The sequence below is a fragment of the Mauremys reevesii genome, linkage group 7 (assembly GCF_016161935.1).
Source record: "Mauremys reevesii isolate NIE-2019 linkage group 7, ASM1616193v1, whole genome shotgun sequence".
NCBI lineage: Eukaryota > Metazoa > Chordata > Testudines > Geoemydidae > Mauremys > Mauremys reevesii.
This window is the reverse complement of record NC_052629.1, coordinates 115046134-115072455: the sequence shown is the minus strand read 5'-3', so window position 1 is coordinate 115072455 and position 26322 is coordinate 115046134. Positions and strand designations below refer to the sequence as shown.

General features: G+C 41.6%; 1 protein-coding gene and 1 long non-coding RNA gene across 3 annotated transcripts in view; one reads left to right on the top strand and one right to left on the bottom strand.

The window, feature by feature from the left end:
• The window catches only part of LOC120368761, a 193780-nt gene extending 188501 nt beyond the window's left edge, over positions 1 to 5279 (top strand). For both annotated transcript variants that reach the window (XR_005582775.1, XR_005582768.1), the window contains exon 5: positions 4778 to 5279. This is a non-coding gene — a long non-coding RNA (uncharacterized LOC120368761). The remainder of the gene's footprint in view (positions 1 to 4777) is intronic.
• Positions 1 to 26322, bottom strand: part of PDZRN3 (PDZ domain containing ring finger 3) — a 204537-nt gene that overhangs the window by 114438 nt on the left and 63777 nt on the right. The window lies entirely within an intron of this gene.

Genomic DNA, 26322 nt, shown 5'->3' with positions numbered 1-26322 from the left:
CTAGTCACCAGCTGATCTGTTTTTTTTTGTTTTGTTTTGTTGTATTTGTTTGTTTTTAAGTATTCCCTTTGAAAATTTAGCTGACATTATCAAGGAAACAACAGAGAAAAATCAGCCTTGTAATGAACAATTCTTTATCAACAGAACAGAAATTGTTCTTTGGGTCTTTGTTGTCCTGGAGACACTGGGGAACAGAACTGTATAATGCCAAAGGATGTATTTTTGCATTAATTAAACTATTTAAATAACCTAGTGTTGTTAATAATTAAAAATAAAGGTTATCAAGAGGATGTGAGGGGATGGGGCTTTACCAGAGAAGGAAAATTACCTTCTGGGAATCCAGTATTCCTGATCACTGCAATAATTCTCAAATGTAACCTGATGATCATTTATTAATATGGTTTTAATAGTCCTTATATAGCTTTCTTAATAGCTCTATTTTGTTAAATGCACAGCTGCAGAATGTCCATTGTTAAATAACATTTCTTCCATCCTTTTTACACACAACATCAGTAGCTAGGGAACCTCACAATCCTTTGTGACAAAGATGCCATGGCACCACCATGACATGTTGATTGTTGTTGATCCTAAAACCTCCAGTATCCAGAGGTGAAATTGAATATGTAAATATGTAAATAATCCAGGAAGAGGATAAAACCAGTGCAATGGGTACAACTCTTAAAGTATGTTATATATATTTTGTATATTATAAGCACGACTGGTAGCACTGCCTGTAGTTAAAGTTGCCTGACACTTTCCCTTATGAGACCATGTTTTCAGTTGCTTACAACTTTACTGGTCTTTAACCAATGGGCTGACTTTTTCCATGCTGGGCGTCTGCCTTAGGCTGGAATATTTAATTTAATTTAATTTTTAAGTTTCTGCAAAAAACAGTTCAGCTGTTTCTGACAAGAAGCTTAGGGGGGAAATGTTGTAAAAAAAATTCTCCCTGCTATTTCACCGAGACGCTATAGCACCTAGCTTTTCAGCAATTTAGTAGAGGGTGTTGCCCTGGTGTCAAGGATGTGCCTTTTGCGCAAATGCCCACATTTTGCCTAGTTAAAAAAAAATCTCACCGCATATCGACTCAGTAGAGACCCACTGGAATTTGGCAGCTAAAATCTCTGGAGATTGTGTCTGCGCTGAGCACATTCCATCCAAGGGCTGAACATGACTTTCCTGGAGCAATGGCAGGGAGAGAGGAACTGAGAGCAGGGAGACGTGTCTCTCCTGTGCTCTCAATGCTCCCCTGGTGGCACCCAAGCAGTAGCTTCACTGAAATATAGAGGAGTTGGGGGTGGGGAGGAGTGGATTGGGACATGGAGCGGAGGGTGGGAAGATTGGCACTGGATGCTGAGTGTGTACGTGAGAAAGAGAAATACTGGGACTGGCTGAGCAATGAGACTGGGCTGGGGAGGGATTGGGAAGTGTTGGGGAGAGAGACAGGATGAGGAGTCAGAGAGGTGAGAGACTTTGACTGGCTGGCAACGAGACTTGAACAAGGACCCCAGGGAGATGAGGTGGGTCTAAAACTGGCTGGAAAGGGATGAGAAAGGAATGGTCTCATGGTTAAGGTAGCTGAATGCTACCCTGGAGAACTGGATTCAATCTCTGCCCCTGCCACAGAGTTCCTGCATGATGCTAGGCAAGTCACTTACACCAAACTTCTAACAGGTGGCCGCTAACTACATATTCCACATTTTGTGGGTGCCCAACTTGAGATCTTTGGTACAATTTGCAGAAATACTGACCACTCACAACTGCAACTGAAGTCATACAAACTTTGAACATAAAAAAGCAACATATTGCTAAGTACTCTGAAAAATCAGGCCCAAGGTACCTCAGACAGGGTATCCAAAATTGGACGATATTTTTGACATTAATCTTTCTGTGCTTCAGTCCCCCATCTGTAAGATGGGAATAATAATACCTCTTAACGTAAAGAGCTGTTGTGAAAATAAATTAATTGTTTGTGAAAAACTCAGATGCTACAGTGATGAGTACTATAGAAAAGCCCCAAAGGAAATGAATAATTCTGCATTCAGAGTAGAGTTTAAATGGTGTGCAGTAAATAAGGCCTGGGACCACACAATGAACAATGAAAAATTGCATATAAAATAGCTGCTCATTCAGTGAGCACAGTCCATTTTGTAGAAAAAAAAAAGCATGTGTTTGTTTAATTAATAACTGTATCATAATGCATATGCACATATCCTAACTTTCTGCTGCTTGGGTCTGCAACATTAATATCATTTGAACATATTATTTTGTGCATAATATATATGAATCTATATGTAGATTCAGCACATTTTGGAGCTCCTTGCAGTTTGCTTTAGAAGTTGCTAAATGCTCAACAGACTCAGGTCTGCACACACAATAACCCTTAAGAAATTACTCTAGCTAATATTCAAGGTTGCAAGGGTCAAGGTCAAAGTTCAACCCTTTCTGATGTCAAGGGCCTTCCACTAAAAACCAAAGACCCATGCAATGTAGGAGTGCTCCTTAATGCCAGCTGCCAATTTGGCTGCTTTAATTCATGCTTGGCTGGAAGTTGACTGGGGACACTAGCTTACATGAGTTGCCAGTTTAAAGCGCCTGCTAGTTAATCCTTCAAACATTGCAACTACTCCTTTCATGCAATACATTGTGAAGATTAAAACTACCTGGCATTCTTTTTGAAGTTTACTATAAACCAGCGACATAAGCTTAAAGCCTGTAACTGCACGCAAGAATGGGATGAATAGAAACAAATGCATGAACAATATGGACATTATACTTTTATTGTTTTCAGACAAGTTTTGAGTGATTATTTAACAAGAATTATATAAAGCGTTACATCAATATAGATTACATCTGGGTTATAGCTGGAGTAATACTGCAAAGCAAATGGGAAATTTTCCTTCTGATTTTCAGACCTTTTTTCTCTTTAGCCAAGCTTTTATGTTCCTTAATGAAAGCTGGCATGCCTAAACAGATTATACAGTAATATCCAACATATTTTATTATTGCTTTTCTGGAAAGAAGTTAATATTGAACATGAAACAAAGCCTGCTACTTCAAACTTTGCTAAATTGTATGTTAAATGTGATATTTGTAATTCCGACCTCAGCAGGATTATTCATGTTTACATGTATTAGAGACTATAAAAACATCACAAAATTAACAAAATATTTGTAAAATGACTGTCAGAGAAACAGTTATAAATTAAACCTGTTTTTAAAAAACAAGAGTCTTTACATTAGAGAATGTTCTAGAAAGGTTCGTACTTGATCATTTAAATTAATGCCAAACCTGTGCCACCAAACAGTGGCACTACTGGTGAGATAAATCCACTGAAAGATAAACAGAGCATTAATAAAAATAGCAGAGATTATATAAATGATACAGTTTTTATTATTCGCTATTTAATAGATGAACTAAATCTTAGGCTAATGTGGCTAATTTTGGATTTGAATATAGATGCTCGTTTTACCAATTTTAAGGGAGCTCTACATGAAATTATCCCCAATTAATGATACTTGGCACAGAAGTTTAATCGTTCTTTCCAGAATTTCATTTGTCATTTTTCATGCTGGGTTGTTTGTGATTGGTCAAGTGACTGGAATCACATGGGCACTGTGTGTGTTTTACTTCCCAGCTTGGATGTGGTCAGGAAGCTTTGCAAAAGCTAGCTTTCACTCTGGATTTCAGAAAGAAGTAAAAGTGTGTTGTGTGAGTTCATAGGACAGACTGCAAAAAAGTATTTATTTTCTGTATTTACTAATATTTAGAAAAAAGGAACTTGCTTCTAGTTCCTCTGCTGCCTTACTAGTCACCAGGTCCCGAGTAACTGAATCCTGACATTTCTGTTACATTAGTGTCTTTAATAAAGACTCCTCAGTTCACGGCACAGAGGAGCTTCCTCCATCAGGGCACTTAACTCCTCCTTGTGACTGGCTGTCACGTGGGGCCAGAGTGCTGAGGTGCCCACTGTTTCTGGGCACCTTTGCTTAATTTCTCAACTATGAAGTTGCAGGTTGCTGCAAATTCTGTGAAATGGGTCCACATGGGCACAAGCCCTGCCTCTCCTTTCCTCTCTCTGTGTGTCACCTACATTTTCTTAGTCATTCTCTCCTCTTCACCTTTCTTCTTCTGACCTTTTCCCTTCTGCACCATTCCTCCTCTACAGTTCTTTCTGGCCCATAATTTCTGTCGTGCTCATACTCTCTACAATATCCTTTCCTCACTAAAAATGGTAACATATATGATTTTTCCTGAAGGGACTGGGTTGAGAGGGAGAGCTAAATAGTATATATTTTTAAAGTCCTTCAGTTCTTCAGTCTTTTAAATTTTAGGGCTCATTTTTGCATAGTTCACATATAAGGAGTCTCTGTGATGGTACATGAATATTTGACAAACAAAGACTGGTAATATCAGTTCTCTTCATTGTTCTCTTCATTTACTGTTTCTCCCTCACCATTTTTATTTTTTCACTTTTTTCTAAGTGGCTTTTTCCGAGGTGTCTGATTGTTTCAGCCTTCAGTCAGGGTCTTGGAGTCTGGCAAAATACACTGAAGCTACTCCGGGTGCTGTCCCTTAATTAGTCATTTCCTTTTTTCTGTTCTTCATAACTGTGTTAAGATACATTAAAGTGGACTTGCTAATCTTTCTATTGTCTGGGAAATCTTTTTTCCCCTGCGTTTAGTATACTTTATCTGCTAAGTTAGAGGCTGGCATGATAACGATCTGACATTTACGATCTTAATGAACTTGTCTTTACATGGTATCTTTCATCCAGATGGATCCCAACGCAGTTTAAAAACTACATAGACCCATCTGAAGAAGAGCCACCTCTATGTTGAAGTGAAGTAACCGTTTAACAGTATACAATATCTTTACATAAAAGTTAAGGACAGGAGGTAAAAGTTATATCATATCCTGTTGAAACCCCAAAGGGAATCTAGGTCAGTGGAATGACTAAAAGAGGAATTTGGCCAGGATGCTGGATTTAACACCTCTAATCTTCTAAAATGTGCTATAAGATTTTCTGTACTATATTGTCTTCTTGAGATTGTATAGCTGCTTTTCCATATAAATTGGATATTTTTCTATATTTACCATAAGTAACTTGGGGAATCACATTTTCTATAAAGCTAAGTATGTCATTGGTGTCCTTCCTTCATAAAATACCTAGAATAAACATGTATTATTCTCCTATTTCAATCCTCTGGTCAATCCAAATGTTTAATGTAATCAAGCTCAAAGGTAAAAGTAACCACAGAATAAACATATTGTCTTGGCCCAGCACTTTCCATTCCTGGAAGTTCATTTTCTGCCCTTCCGATCGGCACAATTCTTCCACTCTTAAAGACAAGCCACAATAATATCTTACTTGGTGAGTATTTTCATTAGAATCAATATGTCTACATACAAAGTACACAACACAACTCAGGGACTGTGATGGGGAAGGATGGGTGGTTAGAAACTGCCTCCATGTGATTATCTGTTTTAACAAACTCTAAACATCCATTCTTGTCCATGGTCCATTAGTTCCTGCAAATTCTCTCTTACTCTGAAGATCTTCCATAAAGTTCTGTCAAGGAGTGTGAGGAGAAAATATATCTTGAGGTGATGCTTGCTGTGAATTTTTTCCTTATAGAATTGTCCACTGTGCTTTTCTAATGGTAGTTTCTGCTTTTAGTTTACTGATTAGCTGAAGTAGTTCAAAACTAAGCACAAACCATCGTTCTAAGCAGGAGAAATCTTTGTCCTCGGCTGCTGCAGTCTTCACTTTCCTGGCATGGAACATGTTTTGATTTCAATTCTGCAGATGAGCACTGAAGTTTTTCCTATTGACTTTTCTAAGACATTATAATACAAATTTTGAATGTTGTTGCACTTCTCTGAATTGGAATGAATGCTTGGTTCAGTGGGTTGGTGGCATTTGAAATTTATTTGGCATTTATGCTCTGAAAACTTTTTTTTCTGTTGGTTTGAAGTAAGTTTGTGAATTTTACAATGTGCTTATTCACATTTATTTGTCAATGTTCCAGAGCTATAAGCCAATCTCTTGCCAATGTGCTTGCCATTATTTTTTAAAATGCTAAAAGAGGATAAACTTTTCTTCTTACTTTAACAATTTTTCCCCTGCCTTATGGAGAAAGTCTGTCCTGTTCATAATAGATATGTGAGGATGAAATAAATAACTCATTTTCTATTTTTAGCAGCCTTTTCCTTTAGCAATCTGCAGATCAAAGTAAATATAACTTGTATACAATAAAAATAATACATTTTTGAATTCTAAACAAATTGTATCAGTATTTTTTTGACTGAGCGCACTAACAGCACAAAGTGATCTGTATAATGCTTATTATATAAATAGCTAGTAATGAAGACTTTTAAGCAGGTGGGCAGAAGCACACAAAGGGTATGTCTTCACTACCGGCCGGATTGGCGGGTAGCAATCGATTTCTCGGGGATCGATATATCGTGTCTCATCTAGACGTGATATATCGATCCCCGAACACGCTCCTGTCGACTCCAGAACTCAACCAACGCGAACGGCGGTAGCGGAGTCGACATGGGGAGCCACGGACGTCGATCCCGCGCCGAGAGGACGGTAAGTAATTCGATCTAAGGTACTTCGACTTCAGCTATGTTATTCACGTAGCTGAAGTTGCGTATCTTAGATCGATCCCCACCCCTAGTGTAGACCAGCCCTAATACAACACATGTGAGAAACAGTGCTAATTTCAACTTTAAAACTACAATTAGTTCTTTTAACAGAATAATTTGGGATGGAGACAGAGGTGAAAGTAAGCCGGTCCGGTCCGGTGTACCGGCAAGAGCTGGTACGCTGTGCCGGACTGGACCAGCTTCCCGGTGATTTAAAGGGCCCAAGGCTCCATCACTGCTGGAGCTCCGGCAGCCAGGCTCGGGCAGCGCTTTAAAGGGCCCGGGGATCCCCACAGCAGCCAGAGCCTCTGGCCCTTTAAATCCCCATCAGAGCCCAGCAGCTGGGCTTGGGCGGGGATTTAAAAGGTCCGGGGCTCCCCACAGTGGCAGGAGCCCAGGGCCTTTTAAATCACTGCCACAGCTATAGCAGCCAGGCTCAGGTGGTGCTTTAAAGGGCCTGGAGCTCCGCGGCGGCTAGAGCCCTGGGCCCTTTATTTCGCCCCTGAGCTCCCAGCCGCCTCTGCAGCTGGTAGCTCCAGGGTGATTTAAAGGCCCTAGGGCTCCCAGCCACAGCCGGAGCCCCAGGGCCTTTAAACGCCTCTTCCAGTTGAGGTCATGCCCCCACTCAGGACTCAGGCGTACCGGTAAGTCCTTTCAGTTACTTTCACCTCTGGATGGAGATCAAGTCTACCCCTTTGCCAGTTCAGGGTTGTTCTCTATGGGAAATTGCCCCCAATGCTTTGATCAGTCCAGAAATGTACGAGCTGCGTGAATTTTGACCCTGTTGTCTTCTTTTTATGTACAGGCTACAAGTAACTACTGTAAATGCACGATCATGTGTTAGAAGAAAAGCTAGTATTATCATCATGTAGCAGACTGAAAATCAGCTACCTGGCCAATATGCCTAAATAAACGGATCAAAAATTAAGTGTAAGGAATATGAACATTGATCTATTCTAATTTAAGCCACTCCAAAAGAAAAATAAAAAAGAGAAAATAAAATAAGGGCTGAGACTAAGCCAACGGGCCAGACATTCAATTGGTGTAAATAAATAATCATATGCTGATTCACACCAGCGGAGAGGCCCGACCCATTATGCTTTTTTCCAACACACCAGTGACATGGTGCAAAACTTATAATACAAGTCAGTGCAGTATCCATTATTCTTCAGCATTTTATTTACACTGTGTTAAATTGTTACAGCAATTTCTTCAGCTCTTGCCAGTATGTTTCAGTTCACTGAACAGGACTTGGATACATGTATATTTTGAGGCTGTTTGCTATTAAGGTAAAGGTATAAGGTTTAAACTCGTTCTGACCTCTTTATGCCTTTTCATGATTTGCTCTACTTATATATTATACCGTACAACAGAGCAGGGCTGCCCGGGGGGGGCAAGAGGGGCAATTTGCCCCAGGCCCCGGGTCCCGCCGGGGCCCCCACGAGAGTTTTTCGGGACTCTTGCGGGCCCCGGGCCCCCGGAGCTTCTTCCGCTCCCGGTCTTCGCCAGCAGGGGGTCCTTCCGCTCCGGGGAGGAAGGACCCTCCGCCGGCGAATTACCGCCGAAGTGGGACCCGCTGCCGAAATGCAGCCGGGTCTTCGGCGGTAATTCGGCGGCGGGGGGCCCCTTCCGTCCCGGGACCTGCCGCCGAAGTGCCCCCCGCCGCTGAATTACCGCCGAAGACCCGGCTGCACTTCGGCGGCAGGTCCCGCTTCGGCGGCAGGGGGCCCCTGCCGTGGGTCTTCGGGGCACTTCGGCGGCGGGTCCCGGAACAGAAGGGGGCCCCTGCCGCCGAATTACCGCCGAAGCGGGGGCCCCCGGAATCCTCTGGGCGGCCCTGCAACGGAGTGGCGTTGGCATAAGACTAAGCTAGTACGTTGATTCTAGAATGCAGCAGTTATGCATGGTTGCCTGGCCTCTCGACTCAGGTTTAGAGTGTAGTTTTGTAGTTCATCATATAGCCAATTTTTACAATATAACACCTGTGATAATAAAAATAAAATTGATACATAAGACCACAGCTAAATAACGAAGCCACTACTATGTTTAGTTTTACTATGAAATTCCGTGTAGCAGTAAATGTTGTTATAGAGTTTGTTATTAATGTGACTAACCTCAAGACTAGTGCCACCACTTCAAATGTGAGGTTCTGTAAAATGTAGGTAAATGACATAATACTTTGCAACTTAACACACATTACAAAACCACACATAAGAGTCCAAATGTGATTAGACTCTGGATAACATACATACTGTAGTTACTGCACAAACTGCAAGCCCATCTGTTAAATGTACACACAGCTGAAACCTCCACATAATTACGTAACAATGAGAAATCTGGTCAACAGCCATTTTTTCCTGATTAACTCGAACAAGCAATTTCTATTTAGATAGCAAGGAAGATTCAAATGCAAGGATCTGGTGTGATTGTGTGTATTTATTTTAAAAGTTATATTCATTTCCATTTGGTACACTCCCGGGGCTTCCAGCAAGTTGTCATTGAAAATCATTCCCAGGGAGTAGTTATCAGTGGTTCACACTCATGCTGGAAGGGCATAACGAGTAGGGTCCTGCAAGGATCGGTTCCGGTTCTGTTCAATATCTTCATCAATGATTTTAGATAATGGCATAGAGAGTACACGTATAATGTTTGCAGATGATACCAAGCTGGGAGGGGTTGCAAGTGCTTTGGAGGATAGGATTAAAATTCAAAATGATCTGGACAAACTGGAGAAATGGTCTGAAGTAAATAGAATGAAATTCAATGAGGACAAATGCAAAGAACTCCACTTGGAAAGGAACAATCAGTTGCACACATACAAAATGGGAAATGACTGCCTAGGAAGGAGTACTGCGGAAAGGGCTCTGGGGGTTATAGTAGACCAGAAGCTAAATATGAGTCAACAGGGTAACGCTGTTGCAAAAAAAGCAAACATCATTCTGGGATGTATTAGCAGGAGTATTGTAAGCAAGACACGAGAAGTAATTCTTCCTCTCTCTACTCTGTGCTGATTAAGCCTCAAATGGAGTATTGTGTCCAGTTCTGGGGGCACATTTCAGGAAAGATGAGGACAAATTGGAGAAAGTCCAGAGAAGAGCAACAAAAATGATTAAAGGTCTAGAAAACGTGACCTATGAGGGAAGATTGAAAAAATTGGGGTTGTTTAGTCTGGAGAAGAGAAGACAGAGAGGGGATATAACTGTTTTCAAGTACATAAAAGGTTGTTACAAGGAGGAGGGAGAAAAATTGTTCTTCTTAACCTCTGCGGATAGGACAAGATGCAATGGGCTTAAATTGCAGCAAGGGCGGTTTAGGTTGGACTTTAGGAAAAACTTTCTAACTGGTCAGAGTAGTTAAGCACTGGAATAACTTGCATAGGAAGATTGTGGAATCTCCATCATTGGAGATTTTTAAGAGCAGGTTGAACAAACACCTGTCAGGGATGGTCTAGATAATACTTAGTCCTGCCTTGAGTGCAGGGGACTGGACTAGATGACCTTTCAAGGTCCCTTCCAGTTCTATGGTTCTATGATTCTAAGTCTTCAGTGTCTCAGAGTTTGAGAGTTTTGGGAAATGTTGGGGATCCAGGTGATTCACAGAATGTAAAATCTCTGGTATCAAATTTATTGGAAGAAAAATGGCATACAGCATGATAATTTCTTTAAAAATGAATCACTTTCGGTCTGAAGAAAATATTATGCAGCCCTGTAGAATTTCAATTGCTATCCAGTGCAGCTCACTGGAAACAGGTAAAGCAGAAAGAAGAAATGAAACCTTATCAGAGTAATAAGCTCTCTAAAGTGCTACTTTTTTAGAAAAGCAGCAACTTTGATAAAACTCTAATCTTAATGAATCTTCCCTGTAACCCCAGGTTTCAGTTTTAACAAGTTGATTTTAATCCTATAAGTTTAACATCAAAGAAAAAAGATTCACTGGAAAAGTTAAATGAAGCAGTAATGAAGGATTTATAAAAACAAGGCCAATACCCACATCAATCCTTCTGTCTTAATTAAGTTTATGTTTTTCTAAATACTTTTGGCAGGAATTAATGCACAGTGGCCTAAGCCAAAGTAGTGCATATTAACCCAAGTGCATTTTTTTAAGTTTACCTACTCTGACTGGAGTTTAAGGCTGCCATTTTAAAGTATTTAACTTTTTGCCATACTTCATAATGTCTAGCTCCTGTAGGCTAGGCTTTAGGTAATTAGTTTTGTCCTTTTAAATAATTAGAATCAAGCAGCCCACAGTACTACGCTTCCTATTACATTGACACAGTCTGGCTTTATGAGCAGATGTTTTTAGTAGAAGACATAAAAATAGTATCAATGAAAATATGTATGAGCAACAATTCTATGGAACTGCTTCGTGTGTGTTCCCTAGCCTTCATTTAAAGCCCCACCGGGAGCAGTACTTTAGAGGATAATACTTTGAGTTCTCCCCATACTGAGTTGTTTACATTTCCCTGGTTAGTACATATATCTCCGAAAAATGGTGTGAAAATGTAATCCTGCATGTTAGTGGTTACTGGTGTTTAGCTGTGTGGCTGCCACTAACGTCCATGACAGTTGTGTGGGTGTGTTCTGGCATGCCACATTGAGCATTAACTGCTTACTGCTCACTAAAGAAACAAAACAGCCCAAGAGTAGCTTATCGCCCTCTGAAGTTGATGCTTGTTCACAATGCTAGACATATGCACTCAGAACCACTGCAGAATATAACAGGTGGATTTTTCCTGTTCTAATAACAGAACAGATGTTTATGTTTGTACTTGACTGAAACCATTTGGCGTACTGGGACTGAAAAGCCTTGTAGGTTTGAATCTGAAAAGACAGACAGCAGCAGAAAACTTTCTTTAATGGGCTTTTTTGGTCACCTGTTGAATTCTTCCCTATTCTTCCAGATAAGCTTTATTTTGGGAGGAGGCCAATCTGTTATGAAGGAAGTTGAATACAACTCCCAGAAGCCTCTGAGGTTACATTTAACCTCAGTGGAGAGAGGAGCTGTCACAGGTGCAAAAACATTTTTCAGCAAGTTGAATTTGGGATGTTTGCTAAGCAAAGATGAGTGATTTTCTCATATCCTTAGTTGTATCTCCTACTAATTCCACACCTTCCCCCTTCATAAATTTATGCTTGCTGGCGCTAACAAATCTGTATGTGCCAGATTTACTAAGGTATTTAGGCACTTAAAGACAGAGATAGGATGAAAGTAAATGGGAATCAGGCATCTAACCAGGGCTGTCCCTAGAGGGGTGCAGGGTCTGGGCCAAATCAGCCTCCCCGCTAGTCTCCTCGCTGCCCACCCAGTGCGCCCGCCCACCTGACCACCGCTTGCCTCCTCACCCCGTTTGCCCACCGCTCACCTCTTCACCCGTCTGCCCGCCTCCCTGACATCCATCTGGCACACACCCCCCATCTGCCCGACTGCTGCTCTCCTCCTCACTGTCTGCCCACCCACCTGCCTCCTCACCCCCTCCTGCTCGCCTCTTCAAACTGCTCGCCCGCCTGCCTCCTGCCTCACCTCCCTGCCTGCCTCCTCACTTGAATATCAGGACAAATGGTGTCCCGATAGTACATTGGTTGGGACACGGGACAAAGGGCTAAATATTGGGATAGTTCCGATTTTATTGAAGCGCAGGGCCCCCAAAGCGCGGGGCCCGGGGCGGTCACCCTAATTCGCCCTATTTTATTTTACCCAAGGGACGGCTGTGCATCTAATTCACATAGGTGCTTTTGAAAGTCCCATTAGGCACCTATCTAAATACCCTTCTAAATCTGTCCCTGAAGTGCTCCTCTTTCCCATGATGTGCCATGTTAGCTTCCACTATTGTCTCTTTGACAGCCTTGAGAGAAAGGATACCCTCAAGTGGCTCTCCAATGACTCTCTATGAGTGATACATGAAGCTACATATAGACAGCCCTCCTGAGCTGGAGATTAGGCCATCATGATAAAAGACTTTCCAGAGATAACATTAAGGAAGAGGCCAGAAGGTAGATACCAAAGATCCTATCATAAAAAATTCAATGTCGTAATGTGAGTTCTTGTGAGACCTTCCTGGAGATTAAAACAGTGAATCTGAGCCATCTATTTATACATAATTTAGAAACTAAATTCTGCCTGCTAAAGGTGCAACAAGGTGGGTGAGGTAATGTCTTTTATTGGACCAACTTCTGTTGGAGAGAGAGAGAGAAGCTTTTGAGCTACACAGAGCTCTTCTTCAGGTCTGGGAAAGTTACTCAAAGTGTCACAGATAAATATAAGATGAAACAGATTGTTCTGCACAAAGAGCTAACATATATTGCAAGATACTATTCAAGGCGAAGTGGCCAGTTCACACCTCGGCAGTCATAGGACAACAAAGGAGGGAGAGTGGATTACAGATTGTTGTATTAAGCCATATATCCATTGTCTTTATGAAGACCATGATTTTTAGTGGCTAGCAATGCTATGAATTTAAGATCCCAGTCTTGTCCTTTGCGGGTGTTGTGCAGGTTTCCTTTGAGGGTGCGGTTTGAGAAGTCAGATATGGAGTGATTGTTTTGTGAAAATTTTTCACCCACAGGTGATATGGTGTTTTTATCTTTTATCATTTTTCTGTGTGAGTTCATTTGACAGCACATGATTCTCTGGTTTCACCTACATAACTGTTATCGGGGCATTTAGTGCAGTGGATGAGATATATCACATTATTGTGATAGACATGGATTTTGAAAGATGTGTTGTGGGGTTTTTTGATCATCATAGCAATGGAGATATGTCTGCAGATTTGGGATCTGTTGTTCTGGCAGGGTCTGGTGTCGCTTTGAGTTGGTGTGTTCTGGTCTGTGAGGAGCTTGCTTCTGATGATGAACTTGGTGAGATTGGGCAGTTGTTTGAAGGCAAGAAATGTAAACATGTAATATTACTGAAGATGACATATATTTTGTCATGGATTCAAAATGTTAATGCTCTTTGTGTCTTGTTACAAACTTTTATAAATAAAGCCCAGGAGATCAGACTTATGTCTCCCCTTTCCCCTCTCTTAAACCCTCCTCCATCATTGGAGATTTTTAAGAGGTTAGACAAACAGCTGTCAGGGATGCTCTAGATAATACTTAGTTCTGCCATGAGTGCAGGAGACTGGACTAGATGACCTCTCAAGGTCCCTTCCAGTCTTATGACTCTATGTTTCTTACTTCTCAAAAACTCCACTCATCTCTTCTCATCTTATGTGGCTTGAGTGAGTATCTTCCCCACAATTGTTCTCTAAATTGGCAGGAGGACAGCGTATGGCACTTCTCCAGTTTTCTGTGCAGCACAGTGTATCCCCATGTGCCCTCTTTTCCTTTTGCTTGAATCCTCCCATGTCTCTGTCATAGTAGCCAAGGCAGGTAAAGTGCTGTTTCACAGCTGTGTCTTCTTAGCTACACTCCGCTTCAGTGATCAGATCCATAAAAGATGTGGTACAATGGTATTTGGTCACCAGCAATTCTCTCTTTCGAGTACTGAAGTGGGTTCCCTCTTTATTGACTATAAAGGATCCTGTAGGCATCCCCTGACTCTTTCAGTGAGACTGGCTGTTGAGAATTTTAGAGCAGCAGCACATTCCCATGCAAAATAACAAAACATGGTCACAGCACAAATAGTGGGATGTGAAGTCCAATGTGTTTTTTTTATCTCAAACATTCAGTTTAAACTACTCCTTCTAGTACATATTTGTAAGCTTCTAGAATAAGCATAGCAATAAGCAACCTCAAGAGTCAATACATGGAGTTGCATATTTACTAAACAGTTAAAAAATGGTTTCCAGCAACTGATGACTAACTTTACAGAAGAAACACATTTGATGTTACTCTGACTTTTGCCTTAAGTTCCTTCTGTTCAATAAACACAAATAGTTATGCCACATCGTTCCCCAGTAAGCCATTCTGACAGTCTGGCATATGCTGATTTTTAATAACTATCATCCATTGGCATACACTGACTTCCTTAATAACTACCATCCACTAAGCAAGCATACCATTGATATGAAACAGTTTTATTACATTAAGCAGAGGCACAAAACATTAAAATTATTTTCTTATTAATAAAAAACAAATGTGTCTACATTTATCGACACTCCAAATGGTGCAAATGGCCCAGAGGGCTTTTTGCAAAGTTCCCCCACTGCCCCCAATTTCTGGGCATTTAGAATTTGTTTTTAAAAGCCAGGAATTCCTTAACCAACTTGCAACATTTGTAAACATTTTGACAGTTTCTGTCTGCATCAGCCTTACTGGGATCCAGCCACAGCTGTTCATTTTTCATTCATTTCTCCCCCTTCATGCACAGTCATGTTCTGATGAAAGGTATCAGGTTCAAAGCCTCAGTGATAGAGAATTTCAATCTACAAAACCATTACCAATGCTGCAGTACAAATGTCCCTTACTTTGCTCACCACCATGTCTCAGTTCCTACATAGAGGGAATACCTCTAGGGTTAATTCAGTCTCTATGCCCAGTCAATCCTTTGCCTCTGCTGAGATTTCCATCAAAGAGGCCAATCACTGCCCACTGTTTTGAGTGTGTGTGTGTGTGTGCGTGTGTGTGTTAGACACCCGTCCTTTGGGAACAAGTCTAACATATCTATAGTAACTAATTTCACGGAGGCCACTGATTAACTATCAGATGGTAACTACATTTGGTCCCTACCAGTACTGGCTAGATCAGCGGTTCTCAACCTTTCCAGACTACTATACCCCTTTCAGGAGTCTGATTTATCTTGTGTACCGCAAGTTTCACCTCACTTAAAAACTACATGCTTGCAAAAGCAGACACAAAAATACAGAAGCGTCACAGCACACTATTAGTGAAAAATTGCTTTCTCGTGTTTACCATATAATAGATTAGGTGTTCCATCATGGGACAGTTTAATGGGTAAGAACTTTAAGCTCTGGGTGTTCTGACCCAGAAATAGACACACACACACACAGGCATGCAAGAGTGGAAATCTATTATGATACCTTTGGAGAATATGCTTTTTTACTTAAATTTCTCACTTCAGTTTTCCAGCATAGACTTTCTGGAGTCTCTACAGCTGTTTCACAGTGACCACAGAGACAGCTCTTAATTGACTGAGAATGGGAAACAGGCTTTAAATTCCCTTGTACTGTACAAGCACGCACTGGGCACACTTCATCTACACTGTGGTTGTCTGATCTTTTGTAGTTATGCTATTAGTGCTCAGCGGCATCCCATTACCTTTTGAAATCAGGCATCATGCTGAGAAACAGTGTTATGCTTCTGAATCATGACAGATGAGTTTATTTGGAACACAACAGATACACTGCACCCATGTACTCAATCCTTTGGTGACATTTTAGTATGGAGGATGCAAAACTAGTTATACGGTTACATCATACTATATTGTACTCCTTTCATTTGTTTTTTGTTTCTTGTGGATAACAGCACCTGATTAGCATTTCCTTGAGTCCTCTTTAAAGCAGACACCGGTTTAGAAAGTCCCAGGGGTGTAAGATTTATCTGTATGCACCTATGAAACTGCAGCACTACATCAACTTTTTTTCTGCTATGAAATTTAGTAGCGTCTTGTTGAAATCCTTTTGATTTCTCAGATGACTTTAATTTGCCCCACGGAGATAGGTAAGATAAAATTCAAGAGCCTGGTAAAGAACTGACAGGCCTGGCAATAACTGCAACATTTGATGATTACACAGATGTGAGAACTTTAAAAACATGTTTTTTCCCCTCTGACATGCTGTTAACCTCTTAAGAATTTCCTCTATGTTTTCTAAAAGACATTTATATGCTTAAAGTGATGGTTCCCATAGCAACAGTAATTTGACCCCTTAAATATATATATATAGTATTCCGCATGATTGTATACACATGATTCAATATATATATACACATACATAATGTGACTAAGTTATGGTTCCCGTAGGAAGCACAAATTTGAATTTCCTGAATTGTGCATTTCAGACTTCAATCAGAATGTTGCATTAATGTGCTGCAATACATTTTGCATTTAATTTCCTTTTTATCATAAACAGGCCAAAAAAAGTGTCAGTGTGTTAACTTCATCATGCAGACGTTAGGTCACATATTTTAATGCACATATTATATAGTCCCAGCTGGTGTAAATACATGTAATCACTGCAATCAGCGGTGCTATGCTGAAGAGCTGTAGACTTGTGTGCATGTGGACTCCTTTTAAGAAGGCAGCATGTCCCCCCAGGGTTGACAGATTTTCTGAAAAGTCGCAGGTGCTGCGAATTTTATATTCCATGAGCCAGATCCTTAGCTGGCATAAGCCAGCACAGTCCTATTGAAGTCAATGAAGCCATGGCAAAGGAGTGTGAGGATCTGGCCCTGTGTGCTCTGGCTTGGTCAGTGCATTCCCAGAACACATGCAATGTGAGGTGCGGCTGTTGTCCAGCTATACCGGAAGAAGAACAGGAGACACTTGATATGGTTTAATCAGCAACTTTATTATTAGATATCCGAGACTACCCATCAGATAAAGTGTACAGTGCAGGTAACTCCAGGATCATTTCAGTAGCTACCCAGGGGCTTCTGCCAGCCCCCCCTTTCCCCACCCAGGTCCCTCAAGGGACCTCACCATCCCCTGCCCTCGAACAAGGGTTAAAGTGGGCTATAAGAAAGGAGGGGTGTCTCTTTACCGATCCAGTTATAGGAGCCCCGAACCCTCCCTCTGCCATTCTGTTCCTCTAACACACACTTCCCTTTAAAGTCCTTTACCAAGCTATTTATCTGGTCACTGTATCCCTTCCCTACAGAGTACCAGCACTGGACATCCCCCCCCGCACTTACATACTGAGGGCTGGTCTACACTACGGGGGGAAATCGATCTAAGATACGCAACTTCAGCTACATGAATAACGTATCTGAAGTCGAAGTATCTTAGATCGAATTACCTAACATCCTCACGGTGCGTGATCGACGTCCGCGGCTCCCCATGTCGACTCCGCTACCGCCGTTCGGGTTGGTGGAGTTCCAGAGTCGACAGGAGCTCATTCGGGGATCGATATATCGCGTCTAGATGAGACACGATATATTGATCCCCGAGAAAGCGATTGCTACCCGCCGATACGGCAGGTAGTGAAGACGTACCCTGAGTTGCAACATCATACCTAACTCCCTCCCCTACTTGCCATAACAAAGTCCTCCCTGAACCCACCATGGGGAAGGCAAACCCTGACTCCAACTCCACCTTGGCCAATCTGGTGGTGAAGGAAAAATTCCTTCCCAGCCCCGCTAGTAAGGAGCGGCTAGCGTGATGCCCATAGCAGGTCCTGACCAAACCTGGTATTTTGCCAGCTCCAAGAGGAGGGAGAGTGGGTGCTGTTCTGCCTGGTCCAGGGAACAGGAGTTTAAGGGGTGGTGATCCAGCAAAATCTAGCAGTCATTCTGGCCTTCTCCCATGGGCTTCTGAAAGACCCTGCAGTGATCTGGAAAGTGTGGGAGATGGGTGGCTTGTTAGGGCTTGGGGAAAATGGCATCTGGAGTCTTCAGGGGCTACCACTGATTTATGTGGATTTCCAGAGATATTTGAGCTTGCCATCTTTAGAATAGACATAGGGTAACATTTTCAAAAACACCTAAAGTGACTTAAGAGTCTGTCTTATTGAAAGCCAATGAAACTTTGGCTTCCAAGTGCCTAAGTCACTTTTGAAAATGGGACTTAAGTCCCTAAGCCGCTTAGGTCCTTAGAAAAAAATTACCTTTACTCAATCAGGATGATAATGTGTGGCATATTCTCTGTACAATCTATATGTTCATTTATAACTTCTTTATTTCTCCAAAGGTGGCAACGCGTGCCTTTCACACATCTATCAGGTTTGAATGTTCAAAAGCTGAACAGTGTTTGTTATCTGAGCTCTGAGTGCTAAAAAGTGTCTACAATTAGAATTTTAGTGGGTAGAAAACAACCGTGTTTGCAGAGCACAACGATGGAATGGACTTCCTTCGAACTTTCCAGAAATATTCACCCCACACAGAGAAACAAGCATGAAACATTTCACTTGCTTTGTGCTTACAACAATTTTCTGTCACCACATTTTCTTAGCGTTTGATATTAGCATGAATTATGCAACCTCCATTTGCGTAACATTGTTTTAACTGATTTCCCAAAAACTGTTTTCAGCACATTCATAAGTAAACGGTGAACGAATCTTTCGCTGGAAATCAAACACAAAACCAGCATTTTCAAATCAACCTATTTTAAAATACTTCCGCACCTCTCCAATATCAACTGTATCTGGATATTTGTAAATGTCATTAAAATATGCACTAAGTGATCTACAGGGATTCATATGCTACCAAAAATGGAGTCTGCACCGTGGTTTTCTAATGTTAGAATTGCGAATGGTCTTTCCCCACTATGCTTAGCACAAACATTTGTCACTTTTGTACACTCAGAAGAGGCCTTCAGAATTCCTATTTCAATACTGGAAATGTATCCGAGAGATAATATCACCATTTTATTCACAAACTGTTTCGAGAAGGGGAAAGAGGGAGACAGGGCACAAAAATAAGCCAAAAGTGCTCAAACTTGCTTTCTGTGTTAAAGTGTCTCAGTCAGTGCTGTGCCAAGAAAAACAAAAGTCCAGAGCAGTGAGTGGTAGGGAGATCTTGTTACAGCCATCGAGTACGTCAAGAGACGTTGCTGCCTCCGGCAGGGGGAGGGGAAAAAGGGGGAGAGAGAGTGGGGCTAGAACAGTATGTTCTGTAGCACAGTTATATTTTTTTTATTCATTATGGACAACGGCCCAGTTCTGCAGCCCTTACTCGTACATAGTCCCAATGAAGGCAACGGGGTTATTGACTTGAGTAAGGTAAGCAGAATGTGGCCCTAAGCGTTGAATAGCTTTTGCAAATGGGGGAAGTGGGAAGATCGTGAGATCTCTAAACTACCCTCATGAGCAAAGGTACATTCATAACTCAGGAAGGCTGAATCTTCTACTGAAACTAGTTACTTTTGCCAGGAATCAACACTTGGCCACTGTGTTTGGCACGGCCTTTTCAAAATCTTAAAAACAATATGCCTAAAATATATATGCGAGAGAGAGAGAAACATTAAAGTTTTTATATATTTACTTTTTTTCAATATTAGTCTTTTATGAAAAAAGCAGGTATCTACAGCCATATGGTATAGCTTTAGCAGCAGTTACTTAGTAATGGCAGCTTGAGACTTGTCCTACACAGCTGTGCAGGGAAATAAAGGAGGATCCAGCACAATTTTATGCTCCCGTGAGACCTTTGTATCACCAGTCTGTGCACAGGAAGGTATACAGGGCTATCCTCATGCAGGTGATTTTAGCATTGGCCTCCTAAACCCAGGGTTGTGAGCTCAATCCTTGAGGGGGCTATTTAGGGAACTGGGGTAAAATCTGTCTGGGGATTGGTCCTGCTTTGAGCTGGGGGATGGACTAGATGACCTCCTGAGGTCCTTTCCAACCCTGATATTCTATGATTCTAGGTGAGGGGAATGGGTGGAGAACAGCTGAGTAAGCAGGATGGAGGAAGCAATCTGTTACTGGTATGGGGCAGCAGTACGTTTCTTCCACCTTGGAGCCAGGGGGAAACCAGGAAAGGAATTCTGATGCCTTCCTTGGCCAGGGCTGCCCCAGGAAAGATGCAGTGATGTGCTGTCCCCTACCCAGGCTTCCAGGTAAAGTCCCAATGTAGCCTTAAGAGAAAAGATTCAACAGGTTCACAAGAAACTTAAAGCAAAACTCCTCATATTATTTATCCAAATCTACTCAGTTTTATGGACCTGATTTTGCCACCTACACTCGCTGAAATCAATGGGGAGCACTCCTGGGGAACAGGATACCTCCACAAAAGCATGAGTGGCCACACTGGACCTTACATGTTTATGAGTTCACAAAAAAGTGAGGGACAAAATCATTATCTTCAGCCATGGATGGATTGAGCAGGTGCTGTGACCCTCCACAGCTTTGCCAAAGACCTACAGCTACCCTCCTATTCCAGTCTTTGGCTTCCCCTAAGTGGGAACTGCCAGTCTCCTGATGACATCAAAACTGGAAAGGTTGTTAATACCTTAAGAGAGACAGATCACTTTCAGAAAGACTGCCACAGACTGGGGAGCACCAGAGAGACAGGCAGGACTACAGAAATACAGCTCTGCTGTGTCTTAGAAAGTGGGTAAATAAGAAAGCACGAGACCTTAAAGGTATAATGACTTCAATGAATTAACTCCAGATCTACACTGGTGTACCGCAGAGCAGACTGTGGCCCTGTGTGTTTATCCCAAAAGCCCAAAGAACCATGAGACATGACAAGGAGAAGAAAACAATTGGAGAGAGGTGGGTAGAAGGACAAGGGAGGACAAACTATGAATAGAGAACACATCATGTGAGTGATGTTTTGGAAAGTGTACTCCATGTAGCAATGGTGAAGTCATACTTACACACAAGCCCATGTTACTGCTGCATCACAAGAATTTTCCATTGTAATGGAGTGTTTTACTTTCCCATCAAAGTCATCTTTTTATTGCACTAGGTCAAGCATCACTTTCATTTCCTGATTGTATCTTTGTATGTTATGGCTCTGTGCCCATAAATTAATTGTGTTCTAGTGGGTCTCTTCATTAGGGAGGAATAGCAACATGCATGGAACTTAAATGGGAAATCTTACATTCCAACTCATTGAAAGGGCTTACTTCTTGAACCTAATTCAGAGCTCTATAATTGTGTTAGCAGGAGAAATACACGAAGTCCTTCATGTCAGACTACATCCAATGGCCCTCATTCTTGGGTCTAACTAAGCTACCCCCAGGATTGGTCCTGGAGGGTGAGGGGGCAAGATGGCTTTATGCCACCTTTGATTCTTCTGATCCTGGGACTTGTTCAGCCCTGGCAGAACCTGGAGCAACTTCAGGTTTTCTCTCAATTCTGCACAGCTGCCTAAGGTCCCAAGGGGGCTATTCTTGCTACTAGGGGTTGCTGTAGAAGACTGTGTGATGATTTGGCTACAGTGCTTCCTTGGGGTTTCAATCCACCAACCGATGCAGAAATGAGCACGGAGCCATAACCTCATCCTGTCTCTTTGAAGCTGCTAGTACTAACATTGCCAGTTCTAGAGTTATCCAGCTTCTCTATTTGAGCAAGGGGAATGATTATGTGGCTCTTACCACTGACTTACACATGTAATCTTTGTGGACACTTGGATTATTGACAATATTGCCAAGCGCACTTACCTAACAGACCTTATTCTTTTGAAAGGACAAGAATCTTTATTGTGGTTTCTATGTGATTACATATTCCAAAACACAGCAGAAGTAGCCAGTGTAATTTGAATTAATTTTGTGAAATTTACAACATTAACTACTAATCCTTTTAAGACCACATGGAGGCAGTAAAATCTAGTGGTTTGAGCAAAGAAGCTGGGTTTTTTCTATCTTTCTTTGCAACTCACAATAGTCTCCCCCGCCTCAATTTCTTCATCTGTAAAAATAAGGATAATGGTACTCACTCATCTTTGTAAATGCCCTGAGATGCTCTGATTACCGGTGTCTTACATATGCAAAATATTTTTAAAATTATGCATAAAATATAAATAAAATCCTCTCAGCTGAATACAGAGCCTAGTTTGATTCCCTCTGAAATACAATAAACTACAGTGGCTCGTGTGTACAATCCTTTTCACACAGTTATAGTCCTTAAAAAAAAAAACCCAAAAAACAAAAGTTACTGAACTCCATCAAAGGAGTTATTGTCAATTATTTAGAATGAAATAACTTAATATGCTAATGGTCAAGTGTGCAAAAGAATATTCGAACAGAAATGTGCAATCCAAAATGTAAGTTTTGTTTTTTAAAGAAGTTTTTCCTCAGTTTCAAACCACTGCGGACATTAGTCTGAGACAGGAAATGAATGTGAGAAAAGGTTTTTGTATTAATCTATATATAAACAGGCCAGATTCTGCTCAGTTACATTGGTATAAATCCGGAGTAACTCCAATAATATTTACATAGGTCTCAATTAGAACAAAATATGACCTATTTTATCTTCGGTATACTTTCCACTGCTTTTTATTGAGCTATGGAAACTGAAGTTACATGAATTACAGTTTCTTTAACCAATAATAAAAGTGTAGAAGGGACACTATGCATTCTGCAACAAGGGTTTAAGTTGTAGCATCTACCAACATATAAGATATTTCTTATTAATACTCTTTGGATGTTTCTTATGAATACTCTTTGGATGTTTCTTAAATCTGGCACCATGAAAATACAGCTACAAACAAAAATGTGCCATGTTTCCATGGAGAATTATGGTTTTATTGCCAATGCTGACACCTCTAAAGCCTGATGTCCTCACCTCAAATGGAGGGCAAATGATTACACGAGTAAGCAAACTGTCTCTATTCACTATTATTCAATGTGGCTCCTAATCCAGTTGACCTCTCCATCGTTTATGTAGCTAACATTTTGCTCCTACATTACTGTGTGTTCCAAATAATGGAACTAACAGTTGTACTATTTATTACATAAGTAATATATATTTTTAACTGGAGGAAATCCCAAGAAGATTTTAAAAAATCCTTTTGATGTTTTAACTGGACAAAAGTACCTGTCTGAACAACATCACCAATATTTTCAAAAAATCATACAGAACTGAGCTACACAACCGCCATAAACAAACAGAAACTGTGTCATTCAGTCCCATGCAACTCTGTATAAATGTATATGCAGGTATCAGTGCTTGAAAAATACATACAGGTATTTGCACAGGCAGAAAAGGAGACTGAAAATCAGCTTTCTGTGTTACTGGCCTAAAAAAGTTTATCAGTATAAAAATAATAGTATTCATAGAATCATGGGCCTGGAAGGGACCTCGAGAGGTCATCTAATCCAGTCCCCTGCACTCATGGCAGGACAAGTATTATCTAGACCATTCCTGACAGGTGTTTGTCTAACCTGCTCTTAAAAATCTCCAATGATGGAGGTTCCACAACCTCCCTAGGCAATTTATTCCACTGCTTAACCACCCTGACAGTTAGGAAGTTTTTCCTAATGTCCAACCTTAACCTCCCTTGCTGCAATTTAAGCCCATTGCTTCTTGTCCTATTCGCAGAAGTTACGGAGAACAATTTTTCTCCCTCCTCCTTGTAACAACCTTTTATGTACTTGAAAACTGTTATGTCCCCTCACAGTTTTCTCTTTTCCAGACTAAACAACCCCAATTTTTTCAATCTTCCCTCATAGGTCATGTTTTCTAGACCTTTAATCATTTTTGTCGCTCTTCTCTGGACTTCTCCAATTTGGCCACATCTTTTCTGAAATGTAGCACCCAGAACTGGACACAATACTCCAGCTGAGGCCCAATCAGCGTGGAGTAGAGCAGAAGAATTACTTCTCGTGTCTTGCTTACAACACTCCTCCTAATACATCCCAGAATGATGTTCACTTTTTTTGCAATAGTGTTATACTGTTGACTCATATTTAGTCCACTATAACCCCCAGATCCCTTTCCGCAGTACTCCTTCCTAGGCAGTCATTTCCCATTTTGTATGTGTGCAACTGATTGTTCCTTCCAAAGTGGAGTACTTTGCATTTGTCTTTATTGAATTTCATCCTATTTACTTCAGACCATTTCTCCAGTTTGTCCAGATCATTTTGAATTTTAATCCTATCCTCCAAAGCACTTGCAATCCTTTCCAGCTTGGTATCATCTGCAAACTTTATGTGTTGTGACAGGGTCAGGCCAGATGGCTACAGGAGAGTGATAGAAGGCAGATATATTAGCCTCAGGTTAAGTAGGTCCCCTTTCCCTGGGTATGGTAACAGGGGCAGTTCCAGAACAATCAGGAACTTTCTGGAAACAATTAAGGCAGACAGGCTGATTAGAACACCTGCAGCCAATCAAGAAGCTGCTAGAGTCAATCAAGGCAGGCTAATCAGGGCACCTGGGTTTAAAAAGGAGCTCACTTCAGTTTGTGGTACGTGTGTGAGGAGCTGAGAGCAAGAGGCGCAAGGACCTGAGAGTGTGTGCTGCTGGAGGACTGAGAAGTACACGCGTTATCAGACCCCAGGAGGAAGGTCCTGTGGTGAGGATAAAGAAGGTGTTTGGAGGAGGCCAGGGGGGAAGTAGCCCAGGGAGTTGTAGCTGTCATGCAGCTGTTACAGGAGGCACTATAGACAGCTGCAATCCACAGGGCCCTGGGCTGGAACCCGGAGTAGAGGGCGGGCCCGGGTTCCCCCCAAACCTCCCAACTCCTGATCAGACACAGGAGGAGTTGACCCGGACTGTGGGTTCCACCAGAGGGGAAGATCTCTGAGGCGAGCAAATCCGCCAATAAGCGCAGGACTCACCAAGGTATAGGAGGAATTTTGTCACAGTGTATTTTCTATGCCATTATCTAAATCACTGATGGAGATATTGAATAGAACCGGACCCAGAACTGATCTCTGCGGGACCTTACTCATTATGACCTTCCAGCATGAATGTGAACCACTGATAACACTCTCTGGGAATGGTTTTCCAACCAGTTATGCACCCACCTTGTAGTAGCTCCATCTAGGTTGCATTTACCTAGTTTGTTTATGCCTCTACATCTACAGCCTTTCATTCAACAGTCTCCCAATGCATGTATAAAATTTACTATTCAATTGTATAGGTTAAATCACTTCTCTTCTGATGGTACTTTTCCCACCACTGAAAAACAGCATGCCTGGAAAAGCTACACACCACTACGTAACCAAGAATATTATATTCAACTGAAACACAGGGAGATACTGACAATGTTAGAAAACCAGGAAATGTGGTTTGGTTTTTACTCTTTTAATGTATACCAAACACACACACACACACACACCAGGGAAAGCAGCTTGTTTTCATGATGGAACATTGTATGAAAAATTCTAATCCAGGAGGTATTTTTACAGATCTACAAAATAGCGTCTTACAGCACAAACAATGACAGGCCTCTCAGTATACAAAGTCATCGGGCGTCTTTTCTTTGCAGATTGCATTTGTTTACTATGGCTCAGGGCCAATATTGTAAATGAAGCTATAGTAAGTCATATTCACGCACTAGTGTTTCCTTCCCCACACCCCTCCTTAATTCTCTTGGGATAGTCCCCCCTCTCCCATATCATACAAGCCCTCCAAATCCCACACATTTTCTATCCGGTTTCTCTCTCTAGCTTACCCCCTCAGCAGAGCCTTTCTGGGTGGCCAACTCAGTCTGGAATTTAATATTCAGGGTCTAAGCAGCAGGAGGTCCTGAGGAACTTCATGCAAGAGTCTTTAATGTTTTCTCTTCATAGAAGGACGTTCTTTCTCATAAACAATTCAGTGCAAAAGCTCCTAGTGGTAAGAGGCAGGACAGCAATAGAAGTTTGGGGGATTTCGTTTGCTACACCAAACTCCAAAAGTGCTCCTCATCATCCACTGACTCTCTTGTGTGGTGGCGTGGCAGGAAGAGAGTGTAGTGTGAAATCTGCCAATGGCGTGAGAAAGGAGCCACATTTCAGCTGTAAAGTCCCCATGGTGATGTCAATTTCTCCTGCCCTTACAACCCTCTTAAAATTGTTGCATAACCCCAATAAAAAACCCTCAGTTTTATTTGCTTGATGATTTCCAGGCCTGCACAACATGCGGCCCGGTGGCCGCATGCGGTCCGCGTGGGCTCACTGTGC